The 8,322-nt window shown below is 38.0% G+C and overlaps 1 pseudogene; it reads left to right on the forward strand.

The window, feature by feature from the left end:
- LOC107714275 (CAP-Gly domain-containing linker protein 4-like) overlaps positions 1–854 on the forward strand; it is a 9,445-nt pseudogene extending 8,591 nt beyond the window's left edge.
- The last annotated feature ends 7,468 nt before the right edge of the window (positions 855–8,322 follow it).

Consider the following 8,322-nt stretch of genomic DNA (forward strand, 5'->3'; position numbering starts at 1 on the left):
ATAGCTGGCCAATCAGCGTACACCTCGCTTTTCAGACTGATGAGCTTTGTAAAAATCGACGCGTTTCAGAAAGGCAGGGCATAGAGGAGAAACAATAATGTACAGTATGTGGAAAATAATGTTTTTTGAACCTTAAACTGCATAAACGCATTTCATTACACCAAATACACAAAATAATGTTCTTTTTAGCAACATCATATGACCCCTTTAAGAACTAGAAATCGATATTGTCAGCCCCGTCTCAGCATCCACAAAGCTAAATAGTTTACTTATCCACAGACACAGTCTAAACGCCAGCAGAGAAGCACTAATTGAACGTCTCATTTCAGTCAGTGATTTCGGCCCTCCAAATTTTCGCATGAATGTTTGAAGTTGCCAGAATTTTGGTGCATCAGTAGTATTAATTAGTTCCTTGTATCCCATTCTCAAATTATCTTTGTTTTCTGTTGTTGCCTCTCAGGAACCGTTCCAGTAATTTGCTGCGACGCTGGAGCACAGTCAGCTCTGGCTGAGGTACATCAAGGGCAAACAGCAGCGCTGGCCCAGGGCCTAACCGAGTGGGTGGCACCACCAGTTCCTCTGGCTCAGATGGCACTGTCAAACTCCACCTGGGCATGCAGGTCTTGCTAATTAGTGCCAATGAGATGGGCACCATCCGCTACATTGGCACAGCTGACTTTGCTCCTGGCCTCTGGCTGGGCCTCGAGCTGCGAAGCCCGAAAGGAAAAAACTACGGTTCTGTGGGCAGCCGACGCTACTTCAGCTGTCGACCTGGCCATGGGGTTCTGGTGCGACCCAGCAGGGTCACGTACCGCGGTATCAATGGAGCCAAGCTGGTGGATGAAAGCAGCTGAGAACAACTCATGCCGAAACAAGGGCTTCCCATCTCTCCACCCATCTGGCTTTCGGTTAATTTTGTTACCATGGGTTTGTTGTGACATTTCAGCCAACCCGAGGAGACATTTTCTTTCTAACTGCACTAATGCTCATATGCTCACAGCTGATAAACTGTTTACTTAATTTTCTAAACTAACTGACTATTATGTGGGAATGAATATTTCCATTGTAATTCTTCTTCTGAGGTTATAATTTTAGCTGGAGGTTTGAATTCAGATGCTTCTGATGAAGTAAACAGTAGCAGTCTTTGAGCACTTTAATAAATGTGGGTGAAGACCAGTGGCGGGCCGTGCATTTTACACCTAGGCCTTCAGTGGCGTCCTACATGAATTAATCCATCTCTTCATACCATCATAATGATGCCAGTGCTATAGAAACCATAAATATTACACAGTAATGCAGTATAACAGGGCACTACATAACAGACAGGTATCTTATGTAGCGAGAATGAATGCCATTACTAAAGAAAGAAACCCAATTAACAATTGCGCAACACATCATCTGTAGCTGAAGCATTAACCTAACAAAATGACACAAATACAGTCCATCCGATGTTCTTACAGACATTTATTCACCCAAACGCATTTATACCTTACAGATAGCATTGGTATAAAACAAATAAGGTGATTACACGTGTTTTAAAGTTGACCTAACAATTTAATGTTCTCTTACTGCTTTATTTCGTCGTCACGAGTCTCCCCGCCGGTCTGCCAGCGCACTGCGGGAGGAAAATACTGGTTAGCACAGCTTTACTAGGAAAGTGAGCAAGTAACATTAAAATAATTCATACAAGACGATGAAGAAAAGTGTATACATGTGTTTTAACGTACCGATCTGTGACTCTCATCTCCCCGCTGGTGAAAAGCTATGAAATGAAGAGAATAGACTATTGGAAATAATTTAATACACATTCATGGAAAAATATATTAAACTAAATCAGTGATTCTGATAGTGTTTAGCAGAGAAGGCTTTGCTGGCCCTGACGGCCCACCACTGGTGAAGACAATGACTTGAATAGCAGGACTGAAGAAGTTCAGACAATTTAATAACTTCAATAACTGTGATTATATCAGCTCCTCAAATCCCCTCTGAAGTTCTCTCAACAGAATGAAGCATCGCTTAGAGTTTGTCTACTCTTGTCAGCAGGTGTGAGTCCCTTAAGAACATGGCACTTACATTCAGAATTTACAAGATTACATTCTTGTAATCTTTTATTTTGATGTGAGAGTGGTTACGATTAAATAATAAGCACTTTAATATTATCATAATCCAGGATCTAATCAGCTCAGAGAATCAAAACTTGATTGTACTTGATTGTTCCACAGATCATATAGCAGTTGTTTCTGCTGACAGACTTAATCAGGTTTTTGTTTCCCTTGTAATAAAGATTTACTCTTGACTGAAAGATCACTGATAGAAGTCAGATTCATGAAGTCATTCAAAGATGATACACAGACCAAACAATGAAGGCTAAATCAGGATCTGAAGATCTACGGATAATTTTCAGTTTAAACCCATATCAGAAGCATATTTGTTGATATGTGACTCCATTATAATGAACCAGTTAGTATTTTTCATGCTTTGAAGAACATACAGGCGAAGTCAGCATTTTCTATATTTATATTAGATAAGAAAAATCCTAATGAGAAGAGGTTGATTTAATAATTTCGATAATTAATTTCTTTATTTGTTTTTGTTTTTTTCCCCAAAGGCAACTGTTCTTATTTAATTTTCACATTTGTTTGTGTTCAATTGAGGTTTAACATATCGATTTGCTTGTTTTCCATTGCATTCATTTTAAAATTTCTTTCAAAATTCTTAATTCAACAATGTCTAGGATGAGTTTAATGCAGTGTAAATGCAGGAATTACAGATGAATGATTCCTCAATGATCATATCATTTTGCACTAATGAGGAAATTATGAAAAGATGTTGCGACATTTCCTGGGTATCAGAAAATCCTAAAAAGAAATACATGAGGGTGAATAAAAAGGGTTATAAAATGAGACAATTTCCAATGGAAGTTGGAGTCTTATTGCACATTTCAGCCTGTTTCCACAGGGATGTTTTCTTCTGTCTGTACATTATCTGCTTTGTGTTGAGTGTATATTTTGTGAATTTAAATGTATTATTTTAGCAGAAACGTCAATCTGAATTATTAAATGTAATGCACAAAGAATGTTTGTCAAATTTGTCAACCGATTACAATAAAAATAGTTCTCATATTTTATTTGTATCCATTTTTTTTCTGCCTCACCTTCACCCATACTACATTATATCAGGATTTCATTCATAGTACACGCATTCACACATACAGTTTATAATGTGCATTTACACAGTTGCAAAATGTGTTCCTCATCCAATGTAGAACCTACTCAGTATCTGATTTTGGCCACAACAAATGTGAGTTTTAGTAGATATATGAAGTCAGCTCCCAGTTTCCCAAGTTCATACAGATGCAGTTCAGTACTAACTGTTCTGATGCATGCTGGAAATGTTTTGTAAAGCATACAAATAATGTAACAGTTGATAGGAATTAATCAGTTACAGAAAAAAATTAAAGGGTAAATTTCAGAGCCATTAGACTTACAATTAGACTTTTTTTTTTGGGGTGGTGATCTGATGCTGTGCATTTTTGGCATCTCAGAATTGAGCATCTGTTCATTTGCATGTATTTATTTAGGAATTGAATTAATTTATTGAATGATGAAACCAAACCCAAAGCTTGAAGCATTTGGTTTCGAGTTGAGATAAATTAACCAACCTGTACATGCAGTTTGTTGACTACATAGTGAACTCATGAGTCAGCATGTTCAATATATCCTTTTTGCGCATTTATATAATCAACGCAAGGTATTATTTTGGAAAATGATTTTGCAACAACCACTTTGAATTCGTATACATAAATTCACTTTGTAGGGTATCAGACCGAATCAGACAATTTAAGATTTGGTCAAGAACATGGTTGAAACATGAGGAGCCGAATTCCACAGAGGCCCAAGACACAGGATGTCCGTAAATCAGATCCTGGCGCCACAAGCCTGTCTGAAGCAAGCCTAACCAACCAACTTTCACAGAACATCTTTCAAAATTAACACAGAGAACACACTGATCATAACATCTCAGGAAGGAGATTGTCGTTTTCACTATACTTTGGATATTAATATCCATTGCAGAATTGATGTCATACGGCTCGTTCAATGAATTGCTGGCCGTCTCAGTGATCAGCCGAAAAACAGTGATTCTGTCCAAATTCCCTTTAAAATCTTAAATTACTTCCTTTGAGCTAAATTGACCTGTTTCCCTTACAACTTCCACTTAATAACCACTTAATCAAGTAAAAGGTCAACCCTCCTCCTTTTTCTCCTTGGTCTACTTTACATCTTATTCAGGTCAAGAACCATCCACTAACCCTGCATGTTGAGATCATTTTAAAGCGACAAGCTGTTCACACTGAATCTGCATGACATCACAATCATAACCAGAAAACATGAGCAGCATGATTTTGGGCCAATGAGGTTTTACGATCGGCAGTGCTACACACCATGATGCTGCATAAAAAAAACTAGGCTCTTGACAAAATTTCGAACTGGTTGTCATGGTTGGTTGGGAAAATATTTGGAATTTGTAAGGGAATATCACATTGTGACTACAGGCAGCCATCTGCTCCATGTTTACCCTGTTGTAAATTCAAGCGAATGCTCAGTGCACTGGACTGTCATATTTATGGAAACAGCTTGAGATGATTTGTGACATGCTGAATTAGTATCCATTCGAAAATGGGTGGACCGTGGCCATGAAAGGACCCACATGGTCAGCATGAAAGCTTAGGTATGCCATGATATTTACGCTGGCTCAAATGTTTTTAATAGGCCTAATTTATGAGAGGGATACATTCCCAAGACATTAGACAGAATGGATCAATGGGTTCCTGCTGTTGATGCCAGATTCTGTTCTTGCCATCAGCATGTCAAAGCAGAAATTAAGATTCACCGGACCATTCGTCAATGTTCAGTTATCCAGTGTGGTGGTTCTGCGCCCTCTGTGACCTTGACTGATAGGAGAAAACTTGATCACAATGTCCAAAGCCCATCAGCTTTGAAGGTTTGACACACTGCACAGTCAAAAATGACCTTCTTCACCTCAGTGTTGCAAAGAGTGTTATTTTGTTTATTTGTGATATTTCTACAGTATCAGATTGAACAGGTTATTCTCAAAGGCAAATCTTATGGTCCAACAAAAATGCCACTCACTAGATGCAATCATAGTTACTGTTTCTGAGGACCAAAATGTTTCCCTGATATTTTTTTTTTATTGTTTTTTTTAATACTAATCAGTATTTTAATTCAATATTTGAATGATCTAGTATCTAATCACATTTATTAAAAAAGGAAATTCAAAACATGGGCACTGTGATTCTGAAGTTTGTTTACAAGAAAATAGTGAGTTGAATGAATGGACTGTTTTTTTCGTAGACTATAATGCATTCCCACGGTTATTAATATCATAAATCTAGCATTATATTCTCATTCAGATAAATAAGTAATACCTTGACATAAAAAGGCTAAATTTGACATTTCTTTCTTGACATACCGCTTTTGAAAAGTCATGGAAACACTATTGTGGATGTTTTCTTCTGATAACGGTGCAAATGGCATTGCAAAAAACAACAACAAAACAACAACATTTGCCGTAAGTCTCCTGTTCACCACAATAACGTTTATACATCTATGATGACTTCTACTTCTGAGAACCCTAGGAATGTGAAAGCAGTTGATTACACTGATGTCTGTATCAATTGCTGCTTTCAAGTGCACTTCTAAAGCTCTTCCGAGTTGGGCATGCATTACAATTGACAGGCATCTGTTATAATGAAAGGTCACATATTCATGTCAGAAAAATAGAGAATTTAATATTTTACATTTTTTATGTCATTGAAATTACTAATGCTTATTTTCCAACATTAACCAAAGTATTTATTTAGCAGACTGTGAAAGGTGAGTGATAAACGTTACATTTGTACATGCTGTACTATTGAAATACAACTCTGGAAACTGAAAAATAATTCATCAGCATTAACAACAGACTTTACCACCATGTCCATTGAACTCTGCAACTCGGTTGTACTTCAGAATTCCCAATTTCCAAATATGATTTTGCTTGGTCCTTCATGTGCTTGGAACTTGCAGACTAAATACCATATTTCTGACTCCACTTGAAGGCCACATCAGTCTCAAGTATACAATCAGATTAGATCGTATGCATATAATCATCAAACACTATGTACTTTTCCTATTCCACATTTAAAGTTCTCCATGGATTCAGTGCTCAATGTATTCTGTAGCTTATGTACAGTGAATGGATGTTGTCAGCTTTGTGCACCACAAAGCTAAATTGCCGCTGCTCCACAAAACATGTGGACCATGTTTTGTCTTTCAGAAAAATATATGGCACTTTTGAAATGCAGATAGCCTGAGCTCTGAACCACATGGTCAACCAAGAAAAGGGCATTTTAACATACACTCTCAGAAATAAAGGTACAACAGCTGTCACTGGGGCATTACCTTTTCAAAATGTACACTTTTGTACCTAGGTTCTAATATGTACACTTTAAGTACAAATATGTACCTTTTGAAAAGGTACGGCCTCAGTGACAGCTGTTGTACCTTTATTTCTGAGAGTGTATGGTGACATTTTAATCAATATATAAAATATCATTATATGCTAAAACTCTTCAATGGACTTGTGGTCACCAATAAGTCTTTGACAGTTTAGGTTTTGGGTATTAGATAAACATGTTTAGAAACCATCAAATGTAGAAAGCAATCAAATTTAGCTTTTATGTAATGTTCACCAAGTAAAAGCAGCTACATCTCATCTCAAACCTCTAATTTTCTCCTCTAGTGGACAGAATGAAGAAGGCAATGGTGTGAAAGTTTTTAGAGTGAAAAACTAAAATGGGATCAGGTTTTTTTTTTATGGACAACATAATCATGTCTTGCCTTCAGATGACAACACATCTAAGGGAGAACAGGGAGGTAAGCATTAATGTCCGAGTTCGGACACCCCTGAAATACACCATATGGAGCATATCATTTCCATATCCTTTCACAATGAACACAAACTTACCTGTTAAGGCAGGGGGTTGGACTGTCTTGCACCTGGAGGGCCAATGTCCTGCATAGTTTAGTTCCAATATGCCCCAGCACACTTGCTTGGAAGTTTCTAGTAATTATGAAGACAATGATTAACTGGTTCAGGTGTGTTTAATTAGAAACGGAGCTACAGTAAGCTCTAGCACAGTGACCCTCAAAGCAGAATTGAACATCCCTGTGTTAAGGTTTACATGGATACATGGGTTAAAGTTCAACATTTGTTTGTTCAACATTGCCCTGTTTAGTAAATCTGGCCCTAAGAGTCCAAACAAATTAGCATGAGACCGCAAGATCATAAAAGCACCAGTGCGAGTGGAATGTTCTGTGAGTGATCTACTGACAATGCACAAATTAAAGAACACAGACGCAGACATAATGGCCCATGCAATCTACCAAGAGCAGCACAAATTAGCAGCTATCAGGTTGCATGATTTATTTAAATACTTGCCTCCTATAAATTTTGTGTCTGAAAGGGAAACTCCTACAAATGCATATGCAATAAGCTCAGCTGCAAAATAACCCTCTCCATGCATTTTCAGCTCTAATATTTCACTGCATGTCTTTAGTAAATTCTGACAGTATTTTTTTAATGGCAAAAGAGGGTTTGTGCTGGCACAAGCTGTTAATAAATCTGGCCCAAGTGTTCAGCGCAATAACTAATTTGGATGTGGTTTGGAAAGTGAACAATCCTTCCATCCATTCTTCAAACCACTTGTCCTATGTAGGGTTTTTAGGGATGCTGGTGGCTATCCCAGCGAAGACAGAGAAAGACCAAGGACATGGCCATTTCATCACAGGGTTAACGCACATACATGCTAACACTCAAATTGGGGACCTTCTTGCTGTGAGGCAAAAGAGCTTCAGACTCTGTGCCACTCTGGGAAGTGGATAATGCGTAGGTAAAATCCTAAAGACACCGTTCATACTTTAAACATAGTATGCAAGTTACACTCCATAGTACAGGGGTCTCCATCCCTGCTCCTGGAGAGCTGCCATCCTGCAGATTTCATCTCTAACCCCAATCAAACACACCTGAAACAGCTAATTAAGGTGTTCAGGTTCACTTGATGCTTTGCTGCTGTAGAGTCTGGACCAATCAGACACACCATTTTTCATTAGATTTAACAAATCAGTTATTCATTAACAAATAGTCACAGACCCCTCACCCAATAAACATACTGGGTGCCAGAATGTCTGCGAACGACAATAGGCCTCTGATTCCATGGCAACCAATGCTGATATCACTGGTTTTATTGCCCAAAGGAATGTG

The sequence above is a fragment of the Sinocyclocheilus rhinocerous genome, unplaced genomic scaffold (genome assembly GCF_001515625.1).
Source record: "Sinocyclocheilus rhinocerous isolate Xijiao unplaced genomic scaffold, SAMN03320098_v1.1 scaffold3254, whole genome shotgun sequence".
NCBI lineage: Eukaryota > Metazoa > Chordata > Actinopteri > Cypriniformes > Cyprinidae > Sinocyclocheilus > Sinocyclocheilus rhinocerous.